General features: G+C 40.6%; 1 long non-coding RNA gene across 2 annotated transcripts; it reads left to right on the forward strand.

Moving 5' to 3' along the window:
* Positions 1-112: 112 nt before the first annotated feature.
* Positions 113-15,720, forward strand: LOC309477996. Of its 2 annotated transcripts, none has more exons than XR_014198734.1 (3): positions 113-439; positions 13,151-13,185; positions 13,411-15,720. It is a non-coding gene; the product is annotated as an uncharacterized lncRNA (long non-coding RNA). The 2 variants fall into 2 exon arrangements; XR_014198735.1 differs by lacking the exon at positions 113-439 and adding an exon at positions 8,407-8,561.
* Positions 15,721-16,766: the final 1,046 nt, after the last annotated feature.

A 16,766-nucleotide genomic window follows, 5' to 3' on the forward strand; every position in this document is an offset into this window, starting at 1 on the left:
AGTAAATTCTGGCAAGCCATCAGAAGGCCCGGGATGGACAGAAGCATGACATGAATCAACTGAAAGCGTCCAAACCCGCCAACTTCATCCAGGAGATCTGCAAAGCCCATACTGATCCGAGACTCCCCGTAATATTTCTAGAGTTTCCCTCCGCAGATTGACACAACTCACCACGACTGAACTCTTTACCTTCAATGAAAATTACGCAAAAAACAAAAGCTATGAATGATTAATTTTGGGGTTAATGGTTGCCAAAGGAGTTTCTGATTTCTGAACACAAAGCATTCTTCCAAACACAGAGCTGAAGTGAATTAAAAGTCACCCCCTCCATGACACACACAGAGTGCAATAAGTTTTAATCTGATTAAAATCCCCTGCACTGGAATTTTCATAAAGAGCTTGTGCAGAACAAGTGACCTTGAGGAAACCCGTTGAGAAAGTAAGATAAGTCTCTTTCTTTACTTTGTCTTTTTATATGAATAAGAAAACGATGGTTTTGTAAAGTTCACTTTAAAAAAAAGTTTGTCAAATATAAATTGGTAACCAAAAAATTAAACCAAGCTAACAAGGGAATGTTCTCAGAAATTTGGCCAAGGTTTTGACAACTTTCTCTCAAAGTAATGAACATGTTCCAGAAACGTGTTCATTCAATCATCTTTGTTTGCACTTAGTATTTATTTGCCTGTTTCAGTTCTCATCTGTCAGTTCTTGTTAACGTTTATGTTGAGTTTATGTTTTGCTTTTGTTAATAAAGTCTGTTAATCGTCTTCCAACATCATGCTTTGCTAAAGCGTGACAATATCATCAATGGATTAATTTTTTATTTTTTTCTAAAACGTTTTAATTGGATGTTCGCCAAACATTTTTTAAATGTTAACTCTTCTTTCAGAATGTTTAGAACATTCACAAGTAACATTCCCATAGTTTTCAAAATTATAGAATGGAATGTTCCCACAAGTTAAACGTCTTTAAAAGTTTTAAACATTCAGAGGACATTCAGAAATAACGCTTTCATAACTTAATTGGAAGGTTAGCAAAATATTTTAAACATTTGTGTTCGCTGGGAATCTAACCTTTGGAATCTGAACTCTGATTTCACGTTTTACAAAATATGAAAGGATCATGTTCATCCTAAACTAGACCTGTATTCACAAACATTTTAAAGGGGTCATGAATTGAGAAATCAAATTTTCCTTGATCTTTTGACTTAATTCATTGTACTAAAACAGCTTTTATGGAAACCAAGCTCAAAAAAACAACTCATTACGTATTATGTCACATTATTGTGTCATAGTGCGACAAAAGACTACCTCTGCAGGACAAGATCAGTGGGTGCTTCACATTTCTTATTTGTGCGTCCTTGTTTACTTTTCTCGTATCTTAGCTCAACTTAGGATGTGAGGGAAGGATACAACTGTGAATCTTCGCTTATGACTCCTCAGGAAGCTTTCTCACTCCTCCTTCCTCGCCTCCTTGTGGTGCAATTAGAGAATTGAGATGTCCTTCAAGAAAGCTGAATTTAAATCAGTTCCTGTAAAACTTTGTGAAGCAACTATGCTCGAACCAGAGCTGTTTGGACCAATCAAATTGTCAGGGCGGGCTTTATACAATGATGGATAGATGATCAACAGTAACGTAATCATCCACGTCAGCAAAGAGCGCTTGGGTTGAATTTGTTTACAACAAAGATGACTGGCGCTGGAGAATTGAGATGTGTAGATTACGCCATCGCGTCTGTTATAGAAGATATCGACAGCGCACTGATTTTAAAAGAGGAACAGAGAACCGCAATCATTTGTCGATCAGAAAATTTAATTAAGAACATATGTCACTTACTCCGTTGCTCTGATTGGTTGTAGGTCTATCCAATAGGTTGGTTTCACGTAACGTCACGTTGCTGCTTCGCCAGAGCGCGATATTCAGATGGAGGGCAGGAAGTGAAATAGCTGAGGAAGTGAAATAACATATCTGTTAATACCTTCACAACGCCATCACAACATCGTAAGAGCTAGAACGGATGAATTATCATTATTGGAATTTGTAAATAATTCACGTACATATAAAAGAAACAAAACAATAGACGATATAGCAACAAAATTACGAAATTAAGGAACATTTATCATAACTTAAATTACTCATAAATCAAACAAACACATATAAAACAATCATAAAGACAAGATATGCTATGTAACATTATACAAGTGCATAAATATACATGATGTACCTTGTACTCCTTTCCAACCAGGTGCTAAAGGAATCTGGAATTTTCAACAGACACACAAAATAAACTAAGATAAATAACTAAGAGTGCAAAGTAAACTTCCAAAATATAATAAACACAATATTAAGAATATTAAACTAATATTAAGAAATATAGAATTACGATAATATCAGAATAATATATTAATGCCCAAAACTAATTCAAATAACTGATTATTTACACTCCCACCAAATCATGAGTGACCACAAATCTCAAACTTTAATCACAAATGATTCAGGCTGCCTGTAGCAGCAGTACCAGCTTCTGCACTGGGTGATCCACTATTGAAGGTTTGTTCAGACGTTTACCATCCTTTCCCAGTTTTCTGTCTCCAAAGCGTATCTTCACTCTCCTCACCAAGCCATCCTTGTCAACTACAGTCTCAATAACTTCTGCCAAGCGCCACTGATTCCTGGGCATATCGTCTGCCTTCTCCAAGACTATATCTCCAACTTGCATGTTCCTTCTTGGTGTAAGCCAGCATTGTCTTGTTGCAATGTTAGACACATAATCCTTCTGCCAACGACCCCAAAATTGCTCCGCTAAGTATTGGACGTGGTGCCATCTCTATCGAGCATATATGTCTTCTCTAACAAACTTGCCAGGGGGTGGTAGAGCTTGGGTAGTTTTCAAAGTGAGCAGGTGATTTGGGGTAAGGGGCTCAGGACTTTTAGGATCATTCAGATTGTCTACTGTGAGCGGTCGGTTATTTACAATTGCCATAGCCTCGTAGAAGAAGGTCCAAAGGGAAGAATCATCAAGCCTTCCAGAAGATCAGGACAGAGTGGAATGAAGAACACTTCTCACAGTTCTAATCTGTCTCTCCCAAACTCCTCCTGTGTGACTTGAATGGGGTGCGTTGAAGACAAAGTCACATTGTTTTTCTGCTAAGAGCATTACGAGACGATTGGTGTCAATCTCTTTCATGGCCTTAGCAAACTCATTCTTAGCTCTAATGAAATTACTGCCTTGGTCGCACCTTATTTGACGAACTGCTCCTCTGATAGCGATGAAACAACGCAGGCCGTTGATAAAGGCGTTTGTGGACATGTCATCCAGCATCTCAATATGGATGGCTCTGCAACAGAAACAGGTAAAGAGAAGTCCATACCTCTTGTACGATTTACAGCCTTGTCTGGTGATGAACGGACCAAAAACATCCATTCCGCAGTACGTGAATGGAGGGGATGGATCTATACGCTCTGAGGGCAGGTTGGAAATTTTTTGCTCTTCTGTGGGTCTGCGAAGCGACATGTTGTGAAGGTAAGAGAGGACCCAAAAGCGAATTAACAAAAATAGAGTCTTTAATGAAAACACAGGGAGGCAAAAAATGTAGAACACAAATCTTCTTCTTGAGAGATAAAGGCAAAACAGGCAACCCGCAGAGAGGGCGATAAAAAATGAAACAAAAATTACTTCAGATAACTTCAATAAAAGTCTTTAGGCAGCAGACCGAGAAGGCTGTGTTTGCGGCGACAGGCTGCAGGTCTCTCAGAGTAGACAAGGCTCGAGAAAAGACTGCGGTTACCAGATCTCTCACAGCGTCAGACGAACTGGACAGAATACAAAAATCAAGATGATTAGCAGAGAATTGATAGCGTTCGCCAGGCGGATGCCAACAGGACAGGACTAGGACAGAGACAAACAGGACTGTAGATTGCTTCTTGCATGAGAAACTCAAGTGAGAATCCGACAAGGAAAGAAGCAGGAACAGAGAGAGAAATAGAGACCTAATCGGGGGGAGAGGGAACAGGTGGGATGAGAGTAAACGAGGTAGTCAGAGAAGATGAGGAACAGCTTGGAGGAAGAGAAAGGGAAAGAGAAAGTAACCAATAAGGACCAGCAGAGGGAGACAGAGTAGAGAGAAAGAATAGGAACAAGACATAACATGACAAGACATGACACGACATCTCACGCACTGTCGTACAAAGGAGGCTACAGTCCTATTTACTCCTGTTATCCAAAATCCTCTTGATCTGATCTCATTTATAGTTAAGCCTTTTCCTTGATGTTGTTTTTTCATGACAATCAGCGATCAGAAGTTTTGTAAGATGATGTTCCTTTGGAATTATTACTGGACATTTAATGGAGTTAGGAACAGAAGAATTGCAAAGCCTTCCTCCCACCTTGAGCAATCCGTTGTGGTCGACAAAGGCATCTAGATTGCATAGCCTTGCGTGAGAGTTGCTTGCCCTTACGGAGTAAGTCTATCTCTTCTGCATACATCTGACTCTGTGCGTCCTTGATGATGATGCACTTAGCATCCTCACGTTCTGCCACTGTACGGTGGTCACTTGACTTGTCCTTCCTGACTCAACGAAGTAGACATGCAACTGCTTGGATGACTTTGGATCATGAGGACAACTTTGTGAGACGGTTGGATAAGCAGGAATACTGTACCATTTGCGTGTCCAGTGACCGAGCCTTCTTGACCTCTGGGTCTCCAATTGGAAGTTGTGTGTTAACATCCACAGGGGGAGCTATTTGCCTTTCCCACAAGATGTTCAGTCCTCTGAACCAGCTGGAAGTGACAAGATCATTAACACTCATACCTCGTGATGCATAGTGGGCTGGATTTTCATCTGAGGGAATGTATCGCCACTGTTGAGGAGTTGTACTGTGATGAATTCTCTTAACTCGATTTGCGACGAACGTGCGGAAGCGGCAAGCTTCGTTGTTTATATAGCCTAACACCACTTGAGAGTCAGTCCAGAAATATGCCTTTGCATTTGCAAGGTTAATTTCTTCGTTTAACATATCATTCCCTTCAACTGACACAACTCTAACCGAGGGATTGTTGTGACCTTAAGTGGGGCTACTCTAGATTTTGCCATGAGCAAAGCACAATGGACATCACCTTGTTCGTTCTCGAGCCTAAGGTATGAGCCCTGGCCATATCCTCTCATGCTGGAGTCCAAGAAGTGATGAATTTCTCTCTTTGTGATTCTCTGAAATCCAGCAGGCACAATACAACGAGGCACCTTGATCTTCTCTAAGTTTGCAAGATCGGCCTTCCAATGCTCCCACCTTGGCTGCAAACCATCAGGTAAAGGATCATCCCAGCCCATGCCATTTCTGCAAATTTCTTGCAGAACAGCCTTTCCTTTGAGCAAGAATGGTGCAAGAAACCCAAGGGGGTCGAACAATGAGGCCACTATAGACAGTATGCCTCTACGGGTTGCTGGCTGGTCCCTTAGGTTGACACAAAATCTGAAGTTATCATGTTCCAGTTGCCAGTAAATGCCCAAGGCTCTTTCCAAATGCTGGTCAGTGAGGGACAGATTGACAGCTGTAACGTCCACAGCATACTGAGAGGGTGGTATGCTCTCCAAAACTGCCTTGTTGTTGGACACAAACTTATGCAATCTTAAACCTAGTGCGCAAGCCTGGCGAGCTTCTCACGCCGAATGGATGGCCTTCTCTGCACATTCAACACTGGAGACTCCATTATCCATGTAGAAATCTTGCATAATGAATTGTGAACCTAGGTGGTACAGATATTTACCTTCTCTTGCAAGATGTTTCAGTCCGTAGTTTGCGCATCCAGGGGACGACGAGGCACCGATTAGATGTACTCTCATGCGGAACGTTTGAGGCTGTGAGTCGAAATCTCCATTTCTCCACCAGTGAGTGCTAAATTGTATGTAATCTCGATCTACTTTGTCAACATGGAACTGGTGGAACATCCTCTCAATATCACACATCAAGGCCACTGGATACTGTCTGAACCGCAAATGAATGCCAGGCAGGCTGTTCATCAAGTCAGGGCCTGTAAGTAGATGATTGTTCAAGCTGGACCCCTTGTATCTGGCAGAGCAGTCGAAGACTATGAGAAATTACCTTGGGTTCTTCAAGTGATACACCCTGTAATGAGGGATGTACCATTTTTCTCCTTTCTTTCCTTCATCAATGACTCTTTCTGCGTCACCATTCTCTATTACGTCTTCCATGAACTTCACATAATTCATGTATTCCTGGCACTTAATTAATCTCCGCTTTAGATGTTGAAGTCTCATGACAGCAAGAGGCTCATTATATGGAAGATAGGGTCTTTTCTTGAATGGAAGGGGCATTTCCAAATCGCTGTCTTCGTTCATTTTGATGTTTTCTTCCAGTTTATTCAAGAACATAATGTCCTCTTGAGACACCACTCTTGTGTTTTCTTTAGTATCCTTGAAATCTGACTCCAGCACTTTGATAACATCAGCTGGCGTTACAGAAGGAATCACCTTAATAGATACTCTGTGAAACATGCTAACACTGCTTTGTGACTCATAATGTGTCAAGGAAGGGCCCACGGTGCTCCATCTGAGATCCGTGCGAACAGAATATGGCTCATTGTCTGCTCCAAGAATCACTTCACAGGTCTAGAATTACCGTAGAATTAAAACCTCTGACTTGAAGACCGGAAACTCTTTCACTTGACATCAATGGATCTCTTCCAACCATAGTAGTGAGCCTAAGTATCACTGGGCATGAGTAAACCTTTAGACTTTGACTTACTGCATATTCGATTAAGACAGTGTTGCTTTGTGTGTCTAACAGAGCATAGACGATTTTCTCAGAGGCTGGGTAATTTTGTGAGGACAACCACACTGGCACAATCATTGAGGTGTTAAGCCTGGAACACAACAAGCCGATGCCGACAAACTAGCGCTGATGAAAGCCGACTGTGTTGTCGCCTCGCGTCGGGGTAAAAAGCTAAATTTGAACACACCGAGAGAACTACTGCTGACTGTTAAGCCTGGAGCACACCAAGCCGACGGTGTATATCTGACGAAAAGACGAATATATCTGCAGAAATAGACAGTTGTCTCATTCACACGCAGGTGCAGAACGCGCATTCTAGCTAACAGTCAGCAGTAGTGTTTAAGTTTAAAAAAAACAAAAGCAAAAACAAAAACTGCCCGACGGCCGACCGTCGGCATGGTGTGTTCCAGGCTTTAGCAGATGTGCATCCACGTCGTCACAAACCTTTCGTGTGTGTTCTCTGGGCTTTGAGCAGGGGAGGACTTCACCCTTCTAATGAAGCTGTCATCGTGTAAGCAGGTAGGATGTGTTCCCTTGCAGGTATCACAGCTATGTCTGGAACGACAGTCTCTGGCACTGTGACCGAGCTTCAAACATCCGTAGCACAGCTTAGTATTTTTTATGAACTTTCTCCGCTCATTAAGAGACTTTGCAGAGAATTTAGAGCAATCAGGAATTTGATGTTCACTGCTTCGACAGAACAGACATGGTTTACTGTACGTTCACACCGCCGCCGGCGAGAGCGAATAACGACGCCGTAGAAAGATGCGGGGACGCTCTGACGTAGATCGAATTACTTAACTGCATTCTCTGGAATCCTCTCAAGCGGAGGACTTCTACATTCCGATTGGTTGCCGCCGAACCGCGTCATAGCTCATTACCATAAAGTTGACCTGACTTCAACTCCTCTCGCCACTCTCGCCGTCCAAGAAGCGCCGTGGCGCCCTCGCCAGAGCTCGCCACCGACTCACATTGAAAATGAATGACTTCTGGCCACTTTGACGCTCTCGCCGGCGGCAGTGTGAACGCACAGCTAGAGACTTTACTAGTGTGCTTCGGATTCTCATATTGTGTGATTATCTTTGTGTGGAAGACATTGGCTTTGTTCTTACTAACCTTGAGGTTAAAATTCTAGCTAGATGCCTAAATTCACTTAAAGGTGACCTTAATACTAGAATTCAGATCCGTGAATCCATGACTGCATGGTTCTGTGTCTCCGTCTGTCAGCAATCTATACTGTATGTATGCGCGCTCTCTGTGCGCGGGCGATCTGTTCGCCTTTCCGGCAAGCCGCTTTTCAAAATAAAGGTCTCTATAGGGTAAATAATTAAGAGTGCAAAGTAAACTTCCAAAATATAATAAACACAATATTAAGAATATTAAACTAATATTAAGATATATAGAATTAAGCTAATATCAGATTAATATATTAATGCCCAAAACAAATTCAAAGAACTGAGGGTTATTTACATAAAGAGAGACAATGGTATTGGTGCTGCAAGGAAAATGCAATAGATGAAAGGTTGCATTCCATGTGTGTTCTGTTAATTGCTCCCCTCACTTGCTCTTCTCCGCTGTTTATATATCCTGCTCTTAGGTTTACGATCATTGTAACAACTCGACTGTCAATCATAGTTGTGACGACAGGACACTCAACCAATCCACTGATGTGCCGGATAAAAAGCCTTATTGTCACTGCTTGAGTAGTGAGCCTGATCAGTGTCAGGGTTAACTCAATTCTGTGCCTTCAGTCGAGCTTTACCTTCTCGAGGTTCGTACTTTTGGTAACCGATATGTATTGCAGGATTCACTCCATTGTCTTCACTGATTCAGCATTAACGTGAGTGTGGGTAGACGAGATCAGAGCCAAATTTGTGTAGCCTTTGTTCTTGATTAGCCAAAGTTACAGTGAGGTGTGTTTGTGGTCTTGCCACTTGTTCATGTTTTTGTTAATTTTCTAATTCTGAATTTACTACTTGTTTAGCTTACTATATGTTGCCACTTTGTACCACTTCCTAATTCTGTTGATTGGTGTTCTTACAGCAATTTGCAAACAACTACAGTTAGAATCCTCATTTTTAGTTAGGCTAAGAGCGATCGCCACTTTTTGTATTTTGGTTTTAGTTAGCGTAGTTTATGTAAAGCATCGAATACGATGAAGATTTCAGTTTTGTTTCTACATTTTCTTTTTGGTTGTTAGTTTAGAGGGTGTGGGTCATCAGTTACGGGAATCATTTGGTTTTGATATTTTCTTTTATTTGGCGACACTCTTGTTTTTTTTATGTTTGTATTCTATTTTATTTATTGTTTTGTAACTTGTCAATACTGCGTTTTTTTCTTCTAATAAACTGTACTCAGTACTGCATGTTATTCCATTTCATTGATTGCAGGACTCCGAGCCGGAAACAAATATTTAAACAGGAACAAAATTAGTATTGTGGCACTTGCGTCTGTCATTATATTATTAACATTTTCCCAAAATCAAGCTCAAATTGAACTTTGAGGTTTTTCACCAGTGAATGTTGAAGATTTGTGTTTTGTCAGTCATTAACAGCCGCATTTGAGACAGTAAGATCAGCATTACATTTATATTAACTAACAGGTTACAAAGGTAATTAACAAAAGGTTTTTGTAGCTATGTGGGCACTCAGCTTTTCCTGTCATTTAGTACATTTGTCCAAAATCTTGTGTTATAAAAGATGAAGTGTTATGCACAGGCTGTACTGGCTATGATTAGAGGGCAAATACCAGACTATAAATACCAGGATCAGTTTGAGGATCCACTGCCTGAAGTTACAAGGTTTAGTCACAAGCTCTAGTATAAAGTTATATTTAATTTCTGGTATAAAGTATATAATGTAATAGTTGTAATAGTTTTTTTAATAATGCTATTTTTCTAATCAAACCATTTTTGGAACTGTAATATTAAAGAAGAAACGCATGAACAGAAACGTTAAAATGCTGATTCTGCTCGGAGTGAACCGATTGATTTTTTCCCCCCATTTTTAAGCCCTGGTTGATTGTTTCTATCGATTTCACATGTTGTAGCAAATAGCAATTCCTATATCTCACTTAAATGTTTCACAATCATCCCTCTATAACATCAAGCACATAAAAAAGAGGAAAACTCAAAGGGGGTAAGAGTGCAAGTTTGAAATGTTGGACAAGGTACACCAAAAGCCACGGAACCATTGTAAATATTGAAGGAAACCCTGCTGACAAAGTACAGTTCATACAAAAGGTCAACATGGACCACTGAACACCACACTCTAGGGCCAAAAATCTTTCTTAACTACAAATCTTTGGCTTCTAATAGTTAATGTGTAGTTTAAAAATATTATCCTGGTTAGTTTGAGTTTAATGTGACACCAAGGGTCTGTCCTAATACACACACTTGCAGCATGGGCCTCTTAAGAGCATGTGCATGCGGCATGAAGTAGCTGCACAATACTGTCCCAGAACTGAAAAGGCCAAGCTCAAATTGAGCAAGTTCTGCAGTTTAGCAACAGTAGACTGTACTTTACGGCAATCGCTGATCTAATTTTGGCATTTTAGGGAGGAATGAAAGTACACAGCTGTCAAGGAAATAAAAGAACTAAAATCGCACAGCCCTAGTTTCTTGCTGTCGTTGCTATGTCTTCGCCCTCCGCAAAGACGAATTGTCAAAAAAATTACACATTGCAAATGTGTTGTCCTTTTCAGGCACCTGTACAGCCAATTGTCTCTCGAGTTCTGTGTCATCTGATCGGCTCTTCTGATCGGCCTTTATAGAGACCACCGATCAAACTATATAAAGCTATTATCAGCTGAAAACGATCAGCCCCCGGTCAATCACAGCATCATTCCTTCTGGCCATAGGGAGGAGTTGAGATGAGATTGCCCTACACTGCACTGAATAATAAGCTTACCCCTAGTCAAACAGCTGGCTCTATGGGTGCTTTAGATAAGCTCCTCAAAGTGCACTTTGTTTTTAACAATTCCATGACAACGCTCTCATCAACTTTCTCTACACTTTCCTGCAGACCACTGTTTATAATATAGATGTTGGAAAAACAAAAGACTCTCCAAAAGTGAAAGAGTTTTTTTCTGTGTTAGATGTGAAGGGTTGCATACAGATGCTCATTAACCATCTCGATGGGTCCTTCAGATTGTAGAAAAAAGGTACAGAATTCAGTATGGTTCTTCTCCACCGCGATACAATGGGGCACTACTCACGGCGGTGCATCCCGAGCAGGCTCTGGTTATGGAACAAGAAGTAAAATCTCTATTAGCAAAGGAAGCTATAGAATGGTTCCTATACCCAACAGAGAGTCCGGGTTCTACAGCCGGTACTTCATTGTTCCCATGAAGGATGAGGGGTTGATTAGATCTTCGTTGTCTGAATCGTTCAGTGAAGAAGCTCAAGTTCAAAATGTTGACTTTGAGGCAGATTGCGACTCAACATTATCCGAGGACTGGTTTGTCAGGATGGATCTAAAGGACGCATACTTCCATGTCTCCATCCTTCAACAACACAGGAAGTTCACAAGGTTTGCTTTTTGGGGCGAAGCATAACAGTATCAGGTTCTTCCGCTCTGCCTAGCTCTATCACCCCACACGTTCACGAAATGCATAGATGCAGCTCTAGCACTGCTCAGACTGCAAGGAATTAGCATTTTGAACTACATAGACGACTGGCTTAATCTAGCAGAGTCGGAGCAGTTAGCGGTGCGGCATCGAGATGTCGTTCTCACCCACATGCAAAAGTTGGGGTTGAGACTGAATGCCAAGAATAGTGTGCTTTCTCCAGTTCAGAGGACTACTTTTCTTGGTGTTGTGTGGGATTCAGTGACAATGCGAGCCGTCCTATCGCCTGCTCGTGTTGCTGCTACCCTCACTGTCGTAAAAGAGGTAAAGCTAGGCCAGTCACTCACTGTGAAACAGTATGACGGCAGCTGCGTCCAACGTGACAACTTTTGACCTCCTGTACATGAGACCCTTTAAGTGGTGGCTCAAGACCAAGGGGTTTTCCCCAAGGGGGAACCCACTTCATTTGATCAAGGTCACACGCAGATGTCTTTGCACCTTGGTTATATGGAGGAAGCCTTGGTTCTTGACCCAGGGTCCTGTGTTAGGAGCTCATTGTCATTGAGTCACTCTCACAAGTGGTAATGGAAGGCCGCTCAGCTCAAGGTCTGTGGAGGAGTCATCATCTTTTTTGGCACATACATTTCCTTGAGATGATGGCTGTCTTCATGGCTTTGAAGCACTTCCTCCCAGACCTAGGAGTTCATCATGTGCTTGTCCGCACAGACAACACATTGATGGTCTCTAACATAAATCACCAGGGGGGTCTGCATTTGCATCCACTATGCAAACTGGCACACCAGATCCTTCTGTGGTCCCTAGGGAAGATGCTCTCTCTGAGAGCAGTGTACATCCCAGGGTACCAAAATGTAGGAGCAGACATCCTGTCATGACAGGGGCTGAGGCCCGGTGATTGGAGACTTCACCCCGAGGTGGCGAAGCATATATGGGGAGGTTTTCGGCCAAGCAGAAGTGGATCTGTTCACATCTCAGGATACGACGCACTGTCATTATCTGGGCATTATCGTTCCCAAAGCGTCATTGACGCAGCACTAGTTCCCTCGAAAGGGAATGTCTCAGGGTACGGCTGTAAACATAGTTCCTTAAGAAGGGAATGAGACGCTGCGTCGCCCTGCCATACTTTCTTCATTCCTGTGATCAACTTGCTTCTGCTAATTGAAGCTAACGCTGGTCATTCCAGATGTGCTTTTATGCTTTCTGTGTCGTGACGTCACCCACCCGTAATGTTCCTGTCTCACCATTGAACTAGTTGACACACATGCTTCAGACGCAATCACGCAGTGGCATCATTACATCATTACAACGCAGCATCTCATTCACTTACATTTACATTTATTCATTTAGCTGACGCTTTTATACAAAGCGACTTACAATTGCTATATATGTCAGAGGTCGCACGCCTCTGGAGCAACTAGGGGTTAAGTGCCTGACTCACTTCTCAAGGAACTATGTTACAGTTATAATCTGAGACATTTTAGAGCACTCTGAAAAGCACTTAATGTAGGGGATATAGTTGAGGACAGAGGAAGCTCATTTCAGAGCCGTGATGCTGCTACGGAAAAGGCCTGGTCACCTTTACATTTTAAATGAGATCAAGGAACCGTAAGACATAGCTGATCATTTGAGCTAAGTGACCTGTGAGATTGGTGCAGACTGATTTATTCAGAAACATTCTTTGGTGCTAAGCCATGCTTTTAAAAAGAAAGCTAGATGTAAACAAAATCGTAATACGTCAATATAAGCCTTCTCATTAAATTATTTATATTGTTTTAGGTATCAGGTATCATTCATCTCCACAGAGGCCAAGAGTAAGTAAAAATTACGTGGAAATATCTAGAAATAAAATCTTGTATTGTGATTTCACTATGAGATTTTTAATTTGAGAATAATTCAAGAATGATCTAAATCCAGTTAAAATAATTATATTTGGTAAAATATGGAAAAATTTAATATAATTTAAGTTACATTTAATATTACACCAGATCCTTTTTTTTAAAGGTAATGTTGTTTTCTTTTTGTTTTACAATCAACAGGACCCAAAATATACATTATTGGGGACAGCTACATTCGCCGTGGGGAAAAACATGCGAGGGAGACCATCGGGACCAACCTTGGTCTGAATGCCCAGGTCCGGTGGTTTGGCATGGTTTGGAGAAATCTCCTCTCCTTCTTCCATCAGTGCCTTCGTGCCAGATGTCCTGTTGGTCCACTGTGGCGGCAATGACCTTGGGACCATCAAAATTGTGAAGCTTGTCGCAAAGATCAAGCAGGACTTGCCTCCATCCGCAGTTCCCTCAGATGAAAATCATCTTCTCTGCCATCACCCAGAGATGCCGGTGGAGGTCTTCCCACCCCAAGAAGATTGACAAAGCCCAGCGCTTTGTTAACAGTGTGATGTCTTCCTTTGTTTGTAATCCTGGTGGAAAGACTGTACATCATCCTCAGATAAAGCATAGAGATCCTGGACAATTTTTGCATGATGGAGTTAATTTCACCCCTCTGGAAAATGATGTTTTTTTAAAAATATTGCCGGTGTCTGGAAGACCAAATCCAGTAGGGTGAGGCTGGATGTGGATTTCCCACTAAAAGTTTGGGCATCAAAAGTAGTCCAGGATTTTTATACTTTCTGTGATGATTAATGTGCACTCTTTTGTTAAATATACAAGTTTGATAAAAATTATTATTCAAGAAGAAAATTTCAGATGGCACTTAAAACTCTTCATATATAAATATATATTTTTTTTGGTTTGTTCTTTTTTTTCTTTTGTCCTCGCGTTCTTTCTTGTGGATCCCTCTCAGTGACAAATCTGAATGAAAGGCTCATTATGCATTATGCGGGTCATTGTCTTCTCAGGTGTGAACCACATCATTATTCATGATCATTCACGCACCCATGCATTGTCACGGTTCATAGATCCGTGTTCATTTTGCGTATCTGTCTGGTGTTTGTAGTTGTTGGGTCTGTGTGTGTGTGGTAGCTTGTTTGTTGCCTAGTAACCAGCTGATCACTCAATCAGTCATTCAGCTGCAGCTAGTCAGCTGCTTATATCTAGCTGGAGCGAGATATGCTTGGTGTCGGTTTGTCACTCTTGTTTTGTTCTCTCACCTAGTTCCTGTATCTGAGTTCCAAGCTGAGTCATTCCTGCATTTCGTCTGTGCTTCCAAGCAGCTCGGAGATCGTCCTTGAGTTTTCTTCAACCAGCTGTCCGGTCTGAGTTACCACGCTGTGTTTGATTCCTGTCTCTTCATCTCTCTCTCCTTTGGATTGCTGTCCTGTCTGTCAATAAACTGCCTTCTTGCAATTGGATCTACGACTCCCTTTCTGACATGCCTTTCCAAACAAAAAGTGTCTTATAAAATGTAAATCAATGTATTGTTTTATGTGAATGATTAGGCAGGATGATTTTCATATAATTTTGAAGCAAAAACTCTAGGCCACAACATCTATTAGTCAAAAGTCTTGTGGACACATATTTAGTATGTGTTTTGTGGCCTTATTTCAGAAACTTTCATTAAAATTTTTTCCAATAACCATGCATAAACATTATTCTCTCAAAAATACAAACATGTACATGTTGTTCACATATTATGGTAGCCCTGTTTGTGCTAAATAGAGTGTAATTATACCTTTGCCATTAATATGTTTATTATAAGCAACTGAAAAAAGCACAAATGTAAGGGCATGTCAGAACATCTCAAGAGGGTTAAAGCACATGATCACACCGGTGTGACGAGAACATTCAGTGCGTCACGTTATCAACTGCTGAAATCAAATCTGTGTTTGCGCTTTGGCTGGTGCTGAGCCTGAAACCAACACGCTCAGCGCCTGTCATACAATTTTTGTTTGTAAAAAATACAAAAATTCTTTAAAAGATAATTTGATGACGTGTTTTATTGATATCCGATATTCGACACATCTTAGAACGAATAGTGCCCCAAAGCTGTCTTTTGAGGAATTTATTAGTTTTAAAGCTAAAATATGTCACATGGTGGTTGAATCCATCCAAAATTTGACAAAAATAAATTTTTAGCCTTCTGTTAAAATTACTTTCACTGACCGATCAAACTCCGCGTACACTAAGTAATGGAGAACGTTAGGATTGTAGGACTCAAAAGAACAGCCTCTGATTCACAAAATGCGCTGTGCAACAACGAGATAATGTACAGTTTGCCTTGCGATGTCAATGCTTTAAATTTGTTTGTTTCTATAAGCTACAAAACACTTGGAAGACAGAATCGATAATAGGCCTAATATTCAAAATATTCTGGAATAGCGACAGTAAATGTGTTAATAATGTATGTTCTCGCTTTGATATGTTGTTAAATAAACAAACACTTCTGAATAAGAGACAAATATACTAATTGTAATTGTCTTTGATTGGGTTTATTTTCTTGCAAGAAAAGATCAGCAGTCATACAGTCCTTCCTCTATTATAGTCTTGAGTCTCAGAATGTTATCTCTCTAGGCCAATGAAAATATTTTCAACTCGTTTATCATATCCTATCCTCGAGTGGAGGCCCCCCTGTCACGTACCAACACCCTTTTACCATTCCATATTAGAGTAAGGATTGTGTGTGTGCTCTTTTACTGTCATATGATGGTCACACACATCTTAAAGATAACATTTCTTTCACAGATAATAAGTACAGGATAATGTAGGGCGAGGCGGTTGTTAGCACTTAGCAGCTATTTGTTATCAAGAAATAACACCGCATTCTACATTAGAATTCAACCAAGCCATGTAATAAAAAAATATAATAGGATATTATAGCATTGCAGTAATTATAACAGTGAAAGTTCAAGTAAAGTTTTATCATAAATAATAATAGTTATTCGTTATTTCCACATGAAACACAAAGCAGTTCTGTCTCATGATGTTCCCCGTGATAATCAGGATAATGCCTGATCTTTTAACCGATTAATCTTGGGTAAAGTTGATGTTTTAAAAGTACTTTAAAACTCTATAATTGTGACCACCTCTAACAAGTGTTCTTAGTCTCAAAACCATTTCATTGTGGAGTTAGTTTGTTTCAGACTGGCTGGCATCTCAATTGATAGGTCTCTTATTTAATGTTCCTGGATTGTGGACAGAGAGTGGCTCTCTGCACTGTCAGCACAGTTCTCATCACGTCATCGCTGCCCGATTCGCTCTAAGTTCAGACAATACATTTATATTTAATATGTAGTTATTATGAATAGTACTGAACACTAATTATGCAAAGAAAATACTGGTATATTCATTTACTGTAAATAGCATTAAATGCTCTTTGCACTTAGCCTTAAAAAAAAGAGCCTCTTCATTTATAATTGTATAATTGTTTTCCTCTTCAAATCCTTTCATATAAAATAATTAAATATATGTATTTTCATAGAGTAAATACACTGGAG

The sequence above is a fragment of the Leuciscus leuciscus genome, assembly GCF_965113295.1.
Source record: "Leuciscus leuciscus genome assembly, chromosome: 16".
NCBI lineage: Eukaryota > Metazoa > Chordata > Actinopteri > Cypriniformes > Leuciscidae > Leuciscus > Leuciscus leuciscus.